Source organism: Oreochromis aureus, linkage group 6 (genome assembly GCF_013358895.1).
Source record: "Oreochromis aureus strain Israel breed Guangdong linkage group 6, ZZ_aureus, whole genome shotgun sequence".
NCBI classification, from domain to species: domain Eukaryota; kingdom Metazoa; phylum Chordata; class Actinopteri; order Cichliformes; family Cichlidae; genus Oreochromis; species Oreochromis aureus.
In genome coordinates this window covers 24,610,974-24,630,943 of record NC_052947.1, presented here as the reverse complement: position 1 = coordinate 24,630,943, position 19,970 = coordinate 24,610,974, and the positions used below count along the sequence as shown (strand labels likewise).

General features: G+C 40.3%; 2 long non-coding RNA genes across 2 annotated transcripts; both read right to left on the bottom strand.

Moving 5' to 3' along the window:
• Positions 1-2,661: 2,661 nt before the first annotated feature.
• Positions 2,662-4,799, bottom strand: LOC120440523. Its single transcript, XR_005613321.1, has 3 exons — positions 4,509-4,799; positions 4,226-4,366; positions 2,662-4,098 (listed from the first exon to the last, which is right to left on the bottom strand). It is a non-coding gene; the product is annotated as an uncharacterized LOC120440523 (long non-coding RNA).
• Positions 4,800-12,282: 7,483 nt separating this feature from the next.
• On the bottom strand, positions 12,283-15,504 carry LOC120440479. Its single transcript, XR_005613279.1, has 3 exons — positions 15,456-15,504; positions 14,100-14,195; positions 12,283-13,012 (listed from the first exon to the last, which is right to left on the bottom strand). It is a non-coding gene; the product is annotated as an uncharacterized LOC120440479 (long non-coding RNA).
• Positions 15,505-19,970: the final 4,466 nt, after the last annotated feature.

Genomic DNA, 19,970 nt, shown 5'->3' with positions numbered 1-19,970 from the left:
ACAGGGCATGGGGCACTGCTCTGATGAAGGATGGAGGAACTCAGTCCAGAAATAGTCCAGTACAGTCCAGTACAATAGACTAAGCTCACTGCAATATGGTAAAATCAACTATGGTAAATCAAGACAGATAAGCTAAGTGGTCCTCTGGAAGTGATTGGCAGAGGGAGAGACCGGTTCACCAGATTAGGCTGTGACAAGACATGCCTAGATCCAAGAGTGCTGCATCAATATAAGCCTTGGAAGATGACACCTGAAATTTTTTAAATCACTGTGTCAAAGTCTTTTGCACCATTGCATTTCTGACTTATTCATGGACCTCAAATTTGCACAGTGAGCAAAATAGACTTGTGTGTCAAGTCTTCATGTTGAGGATCATCACTGGTGATAAGCTGTACCTCCAGGTACAGTCAAGAGACAGACAGTCCTCACTGGATGAGTGGAATTTTGAGGGTATTGCATCAAGAGATGAAACTAGACCCTGAAGATATCTCTAGATTGTAACATAATGAAAGGTCCGAGAGAGAAAATTTGGGACAAAGGATCTGAACTGTGGCACTTTCCCATTGTACAGTTGTGCACATTCATCACAGAACCACCTTCCTCGCTCAGATTCAGGTTTGAGGCCCACTGTTTTGATGGATATGATACAATGTGCACTGCAAAAGTGAACATGCAGTTGGTCAGTACGGAACATCCATAGAAAAAAAAATGGAAGTAGCAAGGTTGCTGGAAGTGGCGCAGCACTGCTCAAGAAAAGTACCTTGAAGGGAACAGTGAGAAAATTGAAATTGGAATTTTGTGGAGTCTTCTCGATGGTCTGTATGAGCCAGTGTTGGAATTTTGAGCTGTACAGGCTATAACATCACATTCACTGGCTTTACCTAGGATGGGTACCAGCCTTCATGGAAACATTTAATTAGGTCCGACCTTAGTGATGGCTTTGGTTCTTCCAGGTCATACAGAGGCTTGATTGAATGTCCACGCTTACAGACTTTGACTCAGCTTTTTACGGTTGCTGCATTGGTTCTACCACTCACAAACAATCATGTCACTACAGCCCATCACCATTTGAGAACTGAGGGCATGAGAATTTGCTGAAGTATTCTTCTACAAATGATAGGTGTCGCCACCCAGACAAGAAGCGTACAGGTATAATTGGCCTTTGAGTCCTCTCAGTCCATGAAGGCTGAGGGTTGAATGAGTTTTTCTGCAAACTTTGCCTAAAGTCATTGCCCACATGTTATGCCATACAGGGATGAGTGGATGTCTTAGAAAATTACCATGTAAACAAATCACATAGAAAGAGACTACAGATGACTGTAGCATGCTCTTCATTACATTTAGAGTTTGTTTACCTTTTTTCTTTGTTTTGACAAAAACAAGTACATTGATGTTTGACATTTATTTGTCTATCATGTAAGCAAGGCAAGGGTTCAAATGGAACCATTAAATTCTTTCACCATAAAGAAAGTAAACAATCTTAACTTCCAATCCAACTGCAAGTATCAAGAAACTATTGGGGTTGTCAAGATTCATATCATTCTGAGCCCTTATTAATTCACACTCAAATACTACTGAGGCAGTATCATTTGCTGCCTTAAAAGATTTAGTGCTTAGGCCTTAAGTCAGATCCTTGGTTGAAGTTAAGGTTTTGCCATGAGAGCTAGAAAAATAAAAACAGCAAGATGGCAAGCAGCAATGTGTCATGGTTGGAAGGCAACAATAACTCAAATGTCCACTTGTTACAAGCAAAGTATACAAAAGAGCGTATCTGAACACAACATTTGTCGAGGCTTGAAGCAGATGGGCCTACAGCAGCAGAAGACCAGACCTGGTGCCATACCTGTTAGCTAAGAACAGGAAACCGAGGCTAAAATTTACATGGGCTCATCAAAATTATGTGAGGGGTCTGCAGAGATGTTTTCTGTCCTTCTGGAGGGAAAACCCACAGCGATGATCCTGTCTGCAGACCTGATTGTCTGTTGCCTGTTGTCTGGCCCTGTCCTGCTTCGTGGCTGAGCCGAACCAGAGAGCGATAGATCTGCACAGGACTGTCTGGATGAAGGCAGTGAAGAAGATGGCCAGCAGCTCCTATGACAGGGTTAAGTTTCTGACTTGCCGCAAGAAGTACAACTTCTGCTGGGCCTTCTTCCAGACAAATTCTATATGTGAGGACCACTTTAGATCGCGTGAAGTGGTAGATCGTAGGAATCTGAAGTGATCCACAGTAACTACTGTATTGTTGAGGATGGCAAAAGGTGGGAAGGTTTGTTCGGTTCTTCAAAAGTCCACCGTCATCTCCACAGTTTTTAGCAGGTTTCAGCTTCAGGTGGTTCTAACTGCACCAGTGGACCAGTTTATCTACTTCCCTAACTATACATGGATTTATCCTCATTTTGGAAGTGGTTAGCATCTTCCCTGATGTGGACTTCTGGGAACCATGACTGAAGAAAGCACAGGAGTTCTTCAAAAAAGTGTGCCTTCCTGAACTTCTTCGAAAATGTTTCTCTATGTGTAGTGCAGCTCTGAATATCTCCTAATTTTTTCTTTCTGGGGTCTAGTTTTATGCCTGATGTTCCTAGACATGTTCACAATTTGCTTTCACTACTTTTGTACTAATAAAGTACCACTTTACAAAATTTAAATAAAGAAACAAAAGAATTTTTTTCCGACTTTCATTACTTTATTACAACAACTTCAAAGGCGATCAAAGTAGTTAGAGTGAAGAGTAAGTGTCAGTTACAGTTTACAAATACAATAATGATTACATAATGTAATGACAACGTTTTTATAACATAACCCACTACCAACTGTCTTGAAATTACTATGTCTTAAGAGAAATAATCACAACACAAAGCACACGTTGTTTACGAATATTTAACAAGAGCAAGTTTCAGTTGTCTCTGGTTTTACAACCACACTGGGCCACATGTTCACCAAAACACAGCAAACCTTCACTATTTTATCAAGAAGGGTCAAATCTTCACCCTCACATGGAAGAAGTAGATCGATTGGCATGGTGGTATGTAGCATTTTGAACTTATTGCGCAAAATACCTATTACTCGCTCAACATGAATTCTTAGGTGGGCAGTAGCTCTCGTATCTTCTATGTCCCTGGCATCGAGTTGACAGAAGCCCTTTGTAAATGCAGGAGTCTTAACCTCTGCACACATCGTTCCCACAGCATCTGTGATGTTAAAGCCTCTGTCAGCCAAAACTACATCCCCTGGTAACAGCCTTTGAAGAATACCACATCTCTCTGTGATATGTCTGTATGATGCACATCCCCCCCACCCCTTGGAAATGAATGAAATTGCACCTAGAGGTGTAATCCCAATGAGGTATTTCATGGTGTGTGTACCCTTACAGTGAGAGTATGTTTGTGCACGTGCCTTTAAATTTGATGGTCTTTCTATACAAATTTCAAAACAATCTACAATGATGGCTACCCGTTTTCCAAAAATTTCAATAAATTGAGGGGGCATTGTAGCCTGTAAACAGTGCCTCTCTGGCCAGTGCACCAGGGCTCTTAAGCGGGCATACAAAACATCAATGGTATCGGTAAAGACAGAAGACAGAGTTTTGTGGGAAATGTTGAATAGATGACAAAGATGCTGGACAGGAAGATCAAGTCTGAGACGCATGAGTGTGAGTAATAGCATTTGGAAATGCGACAGTTTCTGTGACGCTGGCAGGAAAGCTTTTACATTGTTGAACACGGCCAGTAAAATTACAAAACAAGGTAGTCCAGTGTAATATCTTACTTTTTCCGTGTCATCCTTTAAAAAATTTTCATTCAGCTCTGTCTTTTTCAGTTGTGATTGAAGCTTCCTGTTCTCCTCCAACAGCCGGTTTACTTCTGCTCTGTTCACAGCACACACAATCCTTTGTCTGTCTTGTAGCTTCTGTGTGTCTTACTGTCAGATCAAGATTTTCTACATTTGCAGCTGCTAACTCGGCCTCCACTTGTCCAACACAACTCTGGCCCGCAGCCTCCTTGGCAAGGTGATCATGGTGTTGGTCTTCTGTCGTGTCCAACTCGGGCTGCTCTTCATGTGTAACTTCTGCACAGGCCTCACCTTCACACTCTACTACCTCTGTTAGATACAAAGAGTACACACACAAAAGGGAAATGTTCAGCAGTATTCCAAATAAGGGCTATGTGATGATTGCCGGACAGTGAGAGCACTTTTAATTTTGGGATTTGTGGGTGGTGGTGTTTACCTCGGACTGGCGCTCTTTGTTTCTGTCGTTGCGTTCGCCGCCTGCGACGGTCAGAATTAGATGTTAGGATTCCGGAGTGCCCCATATGCAGCGTTGGAACCCAGTCAGGATTTGTCTCATCCATTACATAGGCTGGTTTACCTACAATTACGCGAAATAATTAGCGAATCTATACATAGAATGTATGTCTGCGAATTCACTCGGTAGGATGTTTGACCTTTGAGCGCATCAACATTAAAACTAATAGGCTATAAAGCTTGATATGTACATATTTAGAACTTACCAGAATGAAAATGTCTCGAGCACACCAACAGATGTTTGGAGATGGAAGAGAACTTGATACCAGGTCTTCTCACAGCTGCTATCCAGGCTAGACGCCGTCTTTTGGTTACATCCGCAACACGAGCTCCCTCATGTTGCTTCCAGGTGGGGAAAGAATGAAAAGATAAACCATTTTCAGGCTTGTTCCCTTTCCGGTCGCGCGATCTAACGTTACAACCGATCACACAGCAAGTACGAGCCAAAGCTGATGTTCTCCGTGTGCTTTCGCTCCTCTTTCGCTAGCGAAAACCAAAAATCCTGGCCACGCCCCCTCCCGTGACATCATGCTCCAAAGCCCTATTGACTGCATCCTTGGCTCACCTGTTTGCCCAGTAGGCAAACTGCAGGGGGTCTAGCGGGATTTCTTTGATGTCTTTCAGGAGGTTTAACAATGGTCTTTCAAAGGACTTAATGACCACAGACATCATGGCGGCAGGATGATGGTGGAGATCTGTTAACACTAGGTTTACTATCCTGCGCAAATTTGCGTAACTTCCCTAAACCCAACACCCCCTAGAATTACTGGCTTTTTTATTTTCTGGTGCAAGTCCTGAGGTGTTAATCACCCCTGCTGAGATTTTCACAGGTCGTCAGCTTGTTTCTCCTTCAGCTTTTGTTGTGCAAACCACCCATTATCCTTGAGGCCTGGCACATTTGCATTTGCTCACTCAGAGTTGCTCAGATCCAAGGCAGGCCAAACCTCTGTGTTACAACTTTCAGAAATGCCTGCCGTACCTATACAAAATATCCCACACATTGACTGACCTGCAAATATAAAAGACACACATTCACACCTTCCTTGACTCTCAGCACAGATCTTCCATTGTTCCATTGTGACTGTGTATGTGAGGAAGTGGCATTCCTTGACTACAGCATAGTGCTGTGCATAAAAGCAGACTGTGCTAAGAGTTTCACTCCAGGGGAACACATGACCATAGATGAACAGCTGTTCCCTACCAAGGTTCGTTGTCCATTCACACAGTATATTGCAACCAAGCCAGACAAATTTGGGATCAAGTTCTGGATGGCCACGGATTTGGACACCAAACTCTGTAAAGTTTGAAACACTTTGAAATAAAACAGACTTGTGTACCCATATATTGTGAATGTGTGTCTTTTGTATGTAGGTTGTAACACAGGTTTGGCCTGCCTTGGATCTGAGTAAACAAATGCCAATGTTGCACAAACACACACACACACACACACACACACACACACACACACACACACACACACACACAGAAACAATCTGGAAACATAAATATGGACACGTGTATTCAAAAATATTGGTGTATGTATACACTCTATCTATCTATCTATCTATCTATCTATCTATCTATCTATCTATCTATCTATCTATCTATCTATCTATCTATCTATCTATCTATCTATGTGTGTGTGCATGTATGTATTCAAATATATTTGAATATATTCAAATATATTCAAATATATATATATATATATATATATATATATATATATATATATATAGATGTGTCTGTGTGTATAACTAGACTTTATGCATATTATATAAGGTGTGGCTATATAAATATATAAATATATGTACAACTCTGTGTATATATGTTTATGGACAGGCATGCAATGTAGTGACAAGGATTGACAAGAACTAATATTGCATATGAGAAATATTGCACATAGAAACTACCATGGTGTATTGTACGCTGCAGGTAAGGAAGGAAAGTAGCCTTGCAGGGAAGGAAAGACTTGAATCTCTCATGGTTAGGGGTTGGGGGAGGTGTGTTTGCACAACAAAAGCAGGAGAACAATGGAGCTGAAGACCTGTGAAAATCTCAGCGGGGTGCCAAGAGGTGTTAAGGTCGGGGGGAATTTACGCAAATTTGCGCAGGCTAGTAAATCTAGTAGTAGGGACTTGCACCACACACACACAGAAACAATCTGGAAACATAAATATGGACACGTGTATTCAAAAATATTGGTGTATGTATACACTCTATCTATCTATCTATCTATCTATCTATCTATCTATCTATCTATCTATCTATCTATCTATCTATCTATCTATCTATCTATCTATCTATCTATCTATCTATCTATCTATCTATGTGTGTGTGCATGTATGTATTCAAATATATTTGAATATATTCAAATATATTCAAATATATATATATATATATATATATATATATATATATGATATAGATGTGTCTGTGTGTATAACTAGACTTTATGCATATTATATAAGGTGTGGCTATATAAATATATAAATATATGTACAACTCTGTGTATATATGTTTATGGACAGGCATGCAATGTAGTGACAAGGATTGACAAGAACTAATATTGCATATGAGAAATATTGCACATAGAAACTACCATGGTGTATTGTACGCTGCAGGTAAGGAAGGAAAGTAGCCTTGCAGGGAAGGAAAGACTTGAATCTCTCATGGTTAGGGGTTGGGGGAGGGTGTGTTTGCACAACAAAAGCAGGAGAACAATGGAGCTGAAGACCTGTGAAAATCTCAGCGGGGTGCCAAGAGGTGTTAAGGTCGGGGGGAATTTACGCAAATTTGCGCAGGCTAGTAAATCTAGTAGTAGGGACTTGCACCAGGGAAAAAAGGCTCAGTAATTCTAGTGATTTTAGACCAGAGTGAAGATGGGGGGCAATAGGTCAGCACAGAGTCTCAGATACATGGGGGGCAAACTGTCCTGGAGCCTTCCTGGTGTTCTGTCTCTGCTAGAGCAGACAAACATCCTCTTCACAGATCTTTAATGTAGGCAGGGGGTCAGAGGGGAGGGAGGGCTGCAGGTTCTTTTTGTGTGGATGTGAGAGTGAGCATAAGGGAGGTGTGAATAGTTGTCTTTCACATCTGCAGTAGAAGGTGTTAAGATTGTCAGTCAGTTGAGGATCCTCTTCACAGACGGGGGATGGACTCCTGTTACTGGAATGTGCTGCAGGTCTCTCCAAACTGAAGCGGGGTCATTGGCTGAGAAGTAGTTTTCTTTTTTTTGACCTCTCATTGTAACTCCTCTTAGCGACCCTGATCTCCTTGCTCAGCTTGTTTGTGGCCTGCTTGTACAGGGCCCGGTTCCCGCTGCTGTAGGCCTCCTCCTTGGTCTGGCACAGCTTCCTCAGATTTGGACTAAACCATGGTTTGTTATTATTGTATGTTCAAAAGGTCTCAGTTTACACACACAAGTCCTCACAAAAACAGATGTATAATGTTATGGTGTCAGTGAGTTCATTTATGTCAGTGGTTGCAGCTTCAAAAACTTTCCAGTCTGTGTAGTCGAAGCAGGCTTGTAAATCCTTCTTCGACTCCTTGGTCCACTTCCTCACAGTTTTAACTTTAAACTTAGAAATGTTTTATTTCTGTCTGTAGGTAGGTATGATGTGAAGCAGAAAGTGATCCGAGAGTCAGTACAGTACAGTACAGTAATTGTGTCAGCCCAAGTATGCCAAATTACAAGTTCAGTTCTGATTAACTTAATGTTCTGTCTGCATTTTGGAAGTTTGTGGGTGAGGTTTACACTGTTAAGGTCCTCTATAATAATGATGAGGGAACCTGGGTGATTTTTCTCCATGTCAGTTATCTGGTCAGGAAGCTGTTTTTGAGTCTTTAAACACAACAGCCTACCTGAGTATTGTTGCTGACCATGAGCATCCCTTTATGACCACAGGGTAATCATCTTCTGATAGCTGTTTAAAGCAGGATAACACACCATGTCACAAAGCTCAAATCGTGTACTCAAATAACGTTCATAGTCAGCAGATCTCACTCCAATAGGGCATTCCAGGGATGTGGCAGCATGGGAGATTCAAATAATGGATGTGCAGCCAACAAATCTGTGACGCTATCATGTCAACGTGGACCAAAATATCAGAGGAATGATTCCATCACCTTGTTGACTCTGTGCCAAGAAGAATTATGAGTTTTCTCTGCAGGATCAGGTAGATGTGGATGTTAGTCCAGTCTTACAGGTTACATTTTTTATACATGGAGAAAATGCTTTGTCAGTTGGAGAGAACTCTGTTTTTATGATACAGAGTAGCCGCTGGGAGTTATTGGTAGGAAGCCTAAGTGGGGTCATCTTAATCCTGTCATTTAATGCAGCAGTCCCCAACCCCCAGGCCACACACCGGTACCGGTCCATGAGAGTTGAGGCTCGGGTGTGAAATTTATTGTTTTCAGGGTTTTCATCAGTTTTTATCGTTATTTTTTTTAATCGTTTTTATCATTAGCTCGGTTTCCCTGGGCCTTTTCCCATGTGTTATGAATAAATTAGTGCTGTCAGCGTTAATCTCGTTAAAATGATGTTAATGCCATAACCACATTAACGCGGCAAATCTGGACATTGAGATAGTGGGCTCGTATAGGTACCTGGGTGTTCACCTGAATAATAAACTAGACTGGAGCCACAACACTGATGCTCATTACAGGAAGGGTCAGAGCATACTCTACCTGCTGAGGCGGCTGAGGTCATTTAGAGTCTAGAGAGTGCTTTTAAAGACCTTCTGTGACTCTGTGGTGGCATCTGTCATTTTTTACAGTGTTGTATGTTGGAGTAGCAGTTTATCGGCAGCTGAGAGGAAGAGGTTGGTGTTGTGGAAATTTATTAACAAAGCCTGCAGACACGATGAGCAGTTAAAACCCAACACTTTATTTCCCATGCATGAGGAGAGACGTCAGTCAGGGGGCACTGAGAGTTGTCTCTGACAATGAACAGTTCAGGTCCCTTTTAAACACAGTCACAGAACAAAAGGCTTTTACAGTTGCAGTTCACACCTTGGCTCTAAACAGAAAACCCTCTATCACCTGTGAGAATCTCCCCCACTCTGGGGTCAGGAAATGGAAGCTCACACAGGAAGGGAGCTTCCATTTCCTGGGAGACACTCACCAGGCTCCCACCATCTGTTTCCCAGCGTGAATGAGGTGTGAACCAGACACACTAAAACTAAGTAACATCAAAGCATTTCATCAAGACAATACATTAACCCTAGAACACTATCGCAGGGTGATTTACACCCGAGCAAATACATTTACATGATTTCTCTCTCCTGCAGCTGTTTGCGTGTCGAGGAGCCTGTGCCTTCACCAGGGAAGTCTCAAATTTCCCAGGAATGGGTGGACCAAAGACCAGCTTTACAGAGTCATTATTTTGTTTTAGGAGGTTTTTTTTTCATTTTGTTAGACATGGCACAGTTGAAAGTAAAAGACGACCACTCTAATTTGTCATGTGTTGTCATATTTTGATATATTTGATTACTTTTTATTGGTTATATTATATCGGGTAAAAATCACCTGGCATTAGTGATTGTGTTACTATTTATAGCGATAGTGTTCTAGGGTTAAAGAGAAATCCCACTACATTGGATAAACTCATTAGGAAGGCCAGCTCTGTTCTGGGATGCACCCTGGACCCAGTGCAGGTGGTGGGAGACAGAAGGACTCTGGCCAAAATAACATCTCTGATGGACAGTTTTCCACCCCATGCATGTAAATGTTGCTGAACTGCAGAGCTCCTTCAGTGACAGACTCCTGCATCCTACATGCATGAAGAAGCGTTTCCGCAGGTCCTTCCTCTCTGCAGCTGTTAGGCTGTACAATCAAAACTGCTCCAAACAAACATAGAGGTTTACATCAGCGCTGTAACTTGCACTATTTTATCAACCGATTCACACTACAGCCAGGGTTTGCCTCTTATCTGTATTTTATTTTATTTTATTTAAAACGGTGCAGTACTCTGTTTTTGGTAACCATTGTCCTTGATGTAAATATGTAAAAATTGTGTATGTTTCTGTTCTGTGTCTTGTGTACTGTTTGTTTGTATATGTGTCTTTCTTGCTGCTGTTACATCCAAATTTCCCCTTGTGGGACAATTAAAGGATTATTCTATTCTATTCTATTCTTCTATTCTATCTCCGTTAGCGCGGATCGCCCCGTGCGTGTGGCTGCATGGCGTCAATGCGTTAGCACCGTGCAGCCCCACACACGGGGCGATCCGCGCTAAATCGCTAACGGAGATTTGCCGTGTTAATGTGGTTATGGCGTTAACATCATTTTAACGAGATTAACACTGACAGCGCTAGAATAAATTTTCTTTTTTGGTACCGGTACTGGTTTTATTTTGTTGTATTTATCGACACCGTAAAAGCCGGTGCGTGAAAATATTGTCGGACATAAACCGGTCCGTGGAGCAAAAAAGGTTTGGGACCGCTGCTTTAATGTGACCATAGTCAGACCAAGGCTCTCAGTAGCTGAGCTGCTTTGTATGTTTCGTTTATGCCTTTCTAGTGAGAATTTAAAAGATGAACACATGACATTAAGCACTGAAGTGAAATTCAGTTTATATTCTCCTTGAGCTAAATAACATCTGGTCAGTTTGGGTTAAAAACATTCTGAAGTGCCATATTTGACTTCAACAGAGACCTTACAGTTTGACATAGACAACCCAACATTTCCCATTTAGGAAGCACTTAGCAAAAAGAAAAAAAAAAAAAAAACCTCTGGCAGCATTCTACCTCAACAGACTGCAGAGTGAAGAAAACTGAGCACTGTAAAAACAACAGACAATAAACACTGAGCAGATCCAGTAACCACCACAACTCTGGACCACACATTGCTGGCGCCACTGATAACTGCAGAAAAGTGCAGGGAGGGAGAGGATAAAAGCATTAAAGCATAATCCACAGTGCAGAGAAAACAGGAGGTAAGCGCATGCATCAGTGGCACTAGAGTAAGAAGATGCCTAATGGAAACTTTAAGAAACTTTAAGTTTCCATTGACAGAAAAAAAACAACCTTGCACAAGTAAAATGATGCCAAAAATGTGAAAGAGTTAAACTGGCCTAAAAGAAAATGATCTTACATGTAAGCTTCTTTGATTCAACAGCTCTGTAATGACAAAAAGAGAAGACACGGAGACTTAAAGGTGGATCTTCCCGGATTCTTGAATTATTTTGCTTTTATTCAGCTCACTCTTTTTTTCTAAATTAAGCATTTGAGCTACTGTTAACATGAACGTAAGAACTGCACATTAATGCTGCAATCTCCACACTGATGTTTGTGGTTATCATTGCTGTTGACAGGTTTTGCTGTGATATTATTTAACCCTAGCTGCAATAAGTAATGATATGAAACGAAAAGTCAAGTTTGTGGCCATTGTGCGTTGCTGACCTGCAGTACTTTCAGTTGCCACAGAGGGGAGCCCTGGAGCCTTCAAAATCAAGTACCGCTAATACAGCTATTGCTGTTATGGCTACAATTCTAACAACTGGTAACTCACCAAACTGTATTATTCTTTGTTTTGTGCATCATGGGCTGCTCTCCTGTCACAATAGGATCATTTTTTTGTTATATTGTGTATTTTATTTAAATATGCTACAGCTAAATAGCAAATCCACACAGTCCACACCAACAACAGATGAGAAGAACACGCAAAAGAGAGAAGGAAAATCAAGAGACTGGTGGTCTAATCTCCCATTTTAATGCACGACACAATGCTAAAAGATTTCTTTAGTGGAATTTTATGTCTGACAGATACATGGAAAATATTGTGGATCCTGTCACTGCCATTATGAAGTTTCAGATGCTTTAGACAGACAGAAGAAAAACTGCAAGTCAGTGAAAGAAGAGAAGGACTCACTGGTTTTATTAAAAACAAATTACTCCAACTGGTCATTGTACCATGAAGGAACAATTTGGTTGTCCAGTTTATTGCACTATTAGTCATGCTACATACAGTGGTGTGGAAAAGTCTTTCTTTCTTTTTTTCTTTTTTGGATATTTGTCACACTTACATGTTTCATATTTAAATATTACACAAAGATAACTTAAGTAAATTCAAGATACAATTTTTAAATTATTACTTCATTTATCAAAGGAAAAAAGTTATGCAAACCTACCTGGTCTTATGTGATAAAAAAAAAAGCCCCCTAAACATAATAACTAGTTGTGCCACATTCAGCAACAAGAACTGAAATCAAGATTTTGCAATAACTGCCAATAAGTCTTTCACATCTCTGTGGAGGAGTTTCTCTTTGCAGAATTCCCAGAAAGTTGACATAGCTATAGCCTGACTGCCATCTGTTAGGCCTCCCCAAACTCGACCGAACTGGAGTTTTTACCTAATTATTTGACAAATAATAAAGCCTGCAGTGAATTACAGCCAATCCAAGAATTTCTTTTCTTTATCTGCCCCAAGGGGTCACACTAGGACATTCCTGGAACTGTTAATCCCTCTGAGAGAGAAGATATCAAGGGACCCTTCCACCCTGCCTGGGATATCGTTACCAGGGTTGCACCCTGGAAGAAAGCCTGGGGAGAGAGGTTGAGGGAACATGCCTGGTGGCTGGGCCGATGGAGACCAAAGAGATGACGTGGGCCCACCTCCTGAAGGAGGTGCTGTAGGGGTTGAGTACAATGTTTGTTGTATGGCAATCAAGAGTGGGGGCTCTGATGGTTCAATGTCGGGCTACTGAGCCTGGCTATGGAAGAAAAAATGAACTTGTTGGCACTAATGTTAAGGATTCAAAATGTTTAGCACAACACAAATGGGCGATATCAGTGTGGCTTCATCCATCATTTAAATACAGTCTTTGACCCACACCCACATGGACAAGTGAGGAGGCAACGTCAGAATCATGCTCTTTGATTTCTCTAGGAACTCTAATGCATTAAAATGAACTACAGGAGTTGTTGGATACCCTTTTTCAAGCACACATTCCCATAAATGTTACCTGTTGGCAGCTTCATTCACAAGCTGGCAGGTTTCTGTGGCAACACGCCACATGAGCGAGATGCCTTTCCGTTCAATTTTATTACATATTTGGTTCAGGCACAAAAAATAAAAAAATAAAATAAAGTTAAAAAAAAAATGCTTGTTTTGAATTAAAACCACATGTTAGAAAGCTCCATTTTCTGTGTTGTCAGGCGAATAATACATACACCTATACAAACTACCACTAGAGGTCTCTCACATAATATTTCCCACTGAATGAAACTGTAAATAACACACTTTCTGCACCAAGGAGAAGGTACAGATTCATACCTGTTTGTCTATTGAATTAACACAAGTCAGCGGTGGAAAGAGTATTTTGGTAAATGAATTTAAGAAAAAGTCATAACAACAAACCTATGTAAGTTATATTTAGTTATATTTTCACAAAAACTTAGTTTCACACTGCAATAGTATTAAAATCCTAACATATACGTAACTAATACTCAAAATTCCCAGTTCTACCACTTATATTTAGTACAATAAGCTGAACGTATATAAAGACTTCAAGCAAAATTTAACTTCTTTATATACTGATATGTGTAAATTCTATTTCACAGGCTGATTGTGTGGGATATTTTTATGTAAATAATTAAGCTGTAATATAAAAAGTAAACACACATCAAATACAGTAGACGAAAAAAGAATTGAAAGAATTTAAAAAAAAAAAGCTGCAGCCTACTGTGTGTAAGCCAAAGAATTTTCCAATAACATTTTATTTGGGCCTTTACTGAGCTTTTATGGGGGTGAATGTATAAGCACAGGAACACAGAACACACTGTCAAATATACACTTACCTTTCACTTCATTAGGTACACCCGTTCGACTGCTTAATGCAATCAGATGACAGCAACTTAGTGGTTTAAGCATGTAGACAGGGTCAAGACGGCCTGCTGAAGTTCAAACCGAGCATTAGAATAAGTAGGAAAGGTAATTTAGGTAACTTTGATTGTGGAATGGTTGCTGGTGGCAGACAGCTTGGTCTGAGTATTTCAGAAATCATCTCTATTGTTTAATCTCTATTGTCATAGTCAGTGTTGGGCAAGTTACTTTGAAAAAGTAATTAATTATAGTTACTAGTTACTTCTTCAAAAAAGTAACTGAGTTAGTAACTGAGTTACAATATTCGAAAAGTAATTAATTACTTGAAAAGTAACTATTGCGTTACTTTAAAAAAAACGTTTAACCCTCTGGGGTCCAGGGTATAATTGGCCATTTTTTACTACTTTTGATTTTCCCTCCACATTTTACCTTTAAAAACTATTTATTTGTCTTGTTTGGTATCATCCTTTTCAGCACAACCTCATGTGTCTGAATTTACAGTCATGTTTTCATTTTGACATACTGTATTAACACAATTGATCTAAAATCAGACAAAAAACATAAAATCAGCGTAGAAAAAGTTATATTTTTTACCATAACAACCACAAACATGTTTAATGAAACATATTTCATAACTTTAAATGCAAATATAAATTGTCAATTTTAAAATCCTATGCACAAGTTTTGCAAACAACAAAGTTATTTGCATCCATTTACCTTTTACCTTGATTTTTTAAACAACCATTTCAAACTATTTACAGAACAATCGGCTGTTCTGCATTCAATAAGATGCCACACAAATTATTTGTGCCACTCCAAAAAAATAATTTCTGTCCACTATAAAGAAGAACATCACAGCCTGATACCTGCAGGTCTGACAGCAGCAGGTGTATCACTCCTTTTTCTACCTGGAGACAGCAGTCGCCTCATTGTTCTGACACACAACACAAAACTATCCACAACACTACACACTAACTACACAAGACAACACATTAACTACACACCCCAAACACGCTAAACGTCACAAATCTCTCACATTTCAAAATTCGCTCTCCCTCTTTTTCTGCTGTCTTACTCTCTCTCTCTCTCTCTCACCGTCACTCCTAAAACTTCCCGTTTTTTGGGGTTTTTTGGGGTTTTTTTGGTCATAAGCAGAGAGTGCTCGCTAGCGCTGTCCTTAGACAGTAAACGTGACGAAACTATTGAGGAAAAAACGCCGCGTATATATTGTTTATCATGACTCTGGTTTTACGTGGCCTATCAACACAATTTTAAAACTGGTATATATCACCTTGTTGCTTCGTCTTTAAGTGGTCATGTGATTGGCTTACCACGACTACTTTATTCTTCCTCGGTCAAACAGCAGCACTCATGCGATTGTTTTGCCCCCTTAGCTCCAGGTGTTGTGCTAGACAGTGATCGTGATTACCGTCCGCGGGAGCGCACGCAGCTGCTTAAAGCTGTAGCGTCCGGATTACTTACTAGTCAGCTACTTCCGTGCAACTGATATAAGATGCGGTAAGCTGAACACAGCTTCAACCGTCTGTTTGTTGAAAAATAGTAACGGACCGCATTTTCTTCTTAGTAACTATACCGGCGTTGTAACGATAGGAATAGTAATTAGTTAGATTACTCGTTACTGAAAATAGTAACGCCGTTAGTAACGCCGTTATTCCCATCACTGGTCATAGTGTTAACAGAGAATATCCAGTGAGCTGTTACTTTATGTCTATTACCGCGGAAGCACTAGCTGGTAGTCGGGCCGTACGCGTGTCCTTGTGCAGTTGAACATAATCCACAAAGTCCGCTTGTAGTTGAAAAACAAACAGGCAAACATTTATTTCCACAGTCTTGAAACACAGTAATCCGTTTGAATGTTCAGTTACACTGCAAACACGGTAAGAAAACTGTTTGACTCCACAGCTAGTTAGAGCCCCGTTACTCCACACTCGCCGTCGTGAACGCTCCCCCCGTGCCCAGTTATCATGTATTAAAGGAACAGTACGTAAAAATTAAATAAGGAAAGAAAATACAGTTTAACTGTAAATATTACGCTAAACAAAATTATAAAGTAAAAACTGAAATTACCCATTATCTTACACTTATCCTTATCCAAAATAATTCAAATTATTAACAAATATACACTCTGTGCAATCTGAGTAAAGTAAGAGATGATTAGACCTTTATCTTATACATTCCCGGCCCCTAATTGTTCTATGAACTTATAAACAATTATTAACAATTTGGCACAATGATCAAGTTCAACAGCATAGGCATTCAGTCCTTACAACATAATTTCTTCTTTCTTCTGATGTCAGAGGTCACCAGTACATGACATACCGTTGGAGTGCAGTCTTTACCACTGACTCATACTGCTTCTAGGAGCAGACAGACCTTAGTGATCGGTCTATCCAGTTCACTGGTCTTGGTCTTCACACGAACCCTGCGAACAAGTCCATGTTCATCTGGCATGGCTTGAGTGACTCTACCAATGAGCCAAGAGTTTCTTGGTGCAGTTTCGTCCACGAGCAAAACGATGTCTCCGGGTCTGCTGGGTTAAGAGCTTCTAGATGATCAAGATTCTTTGGCCAACTGTTGTTTGGTGCCGTGAGAAAGTCCGGTCCAGAAATCCAGACATGGTTCTGTAGGAAAAGGCCTACGTCCTGTCCTCTTGAGACACAATCAGCCGGATTGAGATGTGAGTTGATATGTCGCCATTGAGAAACCACGGACACTTTTAGGATTTGAGAGACTCGGTTGGCGACAAAGGTGCGGAACCTTGTTGTCTCGTTGTTTATGTACTTTAGCACCGCTGTACTATCAGTCCAAAACACCGACTCTGCGAGCTGTATTTGTAGCTCTTTCCTTAACATCCTGTCCATTCGTCCTGCCATAGTTGCTGCTGTTAATTCCAGACGTGGAATGGTGGTGTGTTTGAGTGGTGCAACTCTTGCCTTCCCCATAACAAAGGAACAATGGACTTGACCATTCCAGCTTTTCTGTACTAGATAGGTTACAGTACCATAAGCCTCCTCACTAGCATCACAGAAATGATGAAGCTGAGCAAATGAAGTGCCTCCAAAATGTGCTGGCTTGAAAGATCGCTCAACCTCAAACCCCTGGAGTAACTCCAAATCATTAAGTGTTGCAGTTAAATTTCCAATCCAAAGACTGCGGCCGCGAGGAGTCAGTTTTCTTACGAATATTACCGCGGAAGCACTAGCTGGTAGTCGGGGGACGTCGCAGCGTGTCCTTGTGCAGTTGAACATAATCCACAAAGTCCGCTTGTGGTTGAAAAACAAACAGGCAAACATTTATTTCCACAGTCTTGAAACACAGTAATCCGTTTGAATGTTCAGTTACACTGCAAACACGGTAAGAAAACTGTTTGACTCCACAGCTAGTTAGAGCCCCGTTACTCCACACTCTCCGTCGTGAACGCTCCCCCCGTGCCCAGTTATCATGTATTAAAGGAACAGTACGTAAGAATTAAATAAGGAAAGAAAATACAGTTTAACTGTAAATATTACGCTAAACAAAATTATAAAGTAAAAACTGAAATTACCCATTATCTTACACTTATCCTTATCCAAAATAATTCAAATTATTAACAAATATACACTCTGTGCAATCTGAGTAAAGTAAGAGATGATTAGACCTTTATCTTATACAATGTCAATTAAATTGACAAATGGTAAATGAACTGGTTCTTATTATATAGTATATAGTATAGTATATAGTGCTTTTCTACTTTAACTGAGCACTCAAAGCCCTTTTTATACAACTTTCCTCATTCACCCATTCATACAAGCATTTTTTTCTATGCTCTTTCTGTGTAAGTGCCTTTTATTTAACAGTGTACAAATGGTGATGGCTAACCAGCCGGACATGGTAGTGGTGAACAAGCAGAGGAAGATGGCTGTAGTGATAGATGTAGTGATAGCAACATCAGGAAGAAGGAACACGAGAAGCTGGAGAAGTACCAAGGGCTCAGAGGAGAGCTCGAGAAGATGTGGAGGGTGAAGGTTATATTGGTCTCAGTGGTAATCGGAGCACTCGGTGCAATGACCCCCAAGTTAGGCAAGTGACTCCAGCAGATCCCTGGAACAACATATGAGATCTCTGTCCAGACCAGGAGGACCAGCAGGACCCTCAAGCTCCCAGGCCTCTGGTAGAGGACACGAGCTTGAAGGATAAAGAGTGCCCACAGAAGCGAGAAGAGAATATATATACATATTATGGAAAATATTATATATATATTACAATCAAAGTCTGAATATATGGATTGAAACTTGAATATATGAAATGAAATTTGAAAACATGGATTCTTGAGGGAATTTATCAATCACTGATGGAGATGTCAACTGAGATAACACTTCAAGCAGAAGCTGAAGCACATGATATGGGGTAATTATACCATATTACATCTCAAAGAGGAAGGCCAAGATAAGTGAAACTCACTACACTACTAAAATCACTACTTTACTCACTACTACTTAAAAAAAACATGTACTTTCCACTTCTTACATTTTGAAAACAGGTTGGACACTTTTGGTCTAACCAAGGGAGTTATTGTTTAACGTCTATGCAGGCCTTCAAACATCAAACCGAGTTGAGCCTGAACAGTAACACATGAAAGTCAGTCCTGTTCTTGTGTATTAATCACCAGAGGATGTTGCATAAACAGAGGTCAAAGAGGCACAATCGTGTGCCACAGTCAGGGTAAAAGTGTTTTTTCTTTTATTTTCACAACACCACGATCACAAGAACTGCAGGTATCCATAAGTTTTGGTGGCGGTACTTCAGCATGTAGCTAGCCCTATAAAAAGTAGCGAGCATGAAGGGAGCAAGTTTTTTTTTTGTTTTTTTTTTGCCTGTCAGAGTTGTTTGGAGCGACATTTTTAAAGTGGCAGGCAATTTCAAATGCTACGTTTTTTTCAGCTCAACAAACATCAACAAACACACAAACTGTCTGCAGTTTGTTGCTAGCTAAACGTGCAGCTGCTGTATTTCACAGGGAGAGAAAAGAAAGAGCCAACTTCACTCAGAGCTGGTGAAAGATAAGACAGGACGGGAGAGGAAGACGAGAGGTTAGATTTAAAAGTAAGGACTGCTCAGTGGGATTTGATAAACTGGAAATTTAAAGTTTACATGTGAGTCTTCATGTTTTTTTAAATCAGATATTTTGGTCTGTACATGTGAAATTATCTGTTTTCATACTGTGAAACTGCTAAACAAGCTGAGGTTGACTAACTGTGTTATTTAAGGATGGAAATCATGAAAAGCATGGAAATCCTCTGCAGGTTAGTGCAGGATTAACAGGTTAGATTGCTGTACTGTGATGGATTTAAAGTAAAGAACAAGTGTGGGACTGGTGCACAGTGGCTGTCTAGTTAGTATTAGTGCAGAGGACGGAAATCAGCCAGGACAACTGATGAAACATCTGCTGACATCTGATTGATTCAGGTGTATAAATCTGTAAAGAGCAAGAGGTCAGCTTATCACAGTCTGAACATTAAGAAAATCAACCGGAGCTGTCATTAGAAATTATTGTGAGTTGTGCTTCTTTTCCCCACACTGAGCCCTTAAAACTAATTTCAGCCCCCCCCATCCCACTTTAACTCTTGACTTTATACACATTCAAAATTTCCTTCTTTTTCTCTGCTCATGCTCTAGCTGAGTAAATTTTTTATTATTGAAATTTAGACTGAAACAAAGTCTTTATTCCAATTTACTAATATTTTTACATTAATACAGCAGTTATCTTTGCACAGAAATAGCTAGTAGAAACATCCTCCAAAGTGTTACTTTTACTTTCTTACTTTGAGTACATTTCAGAGCTTGCA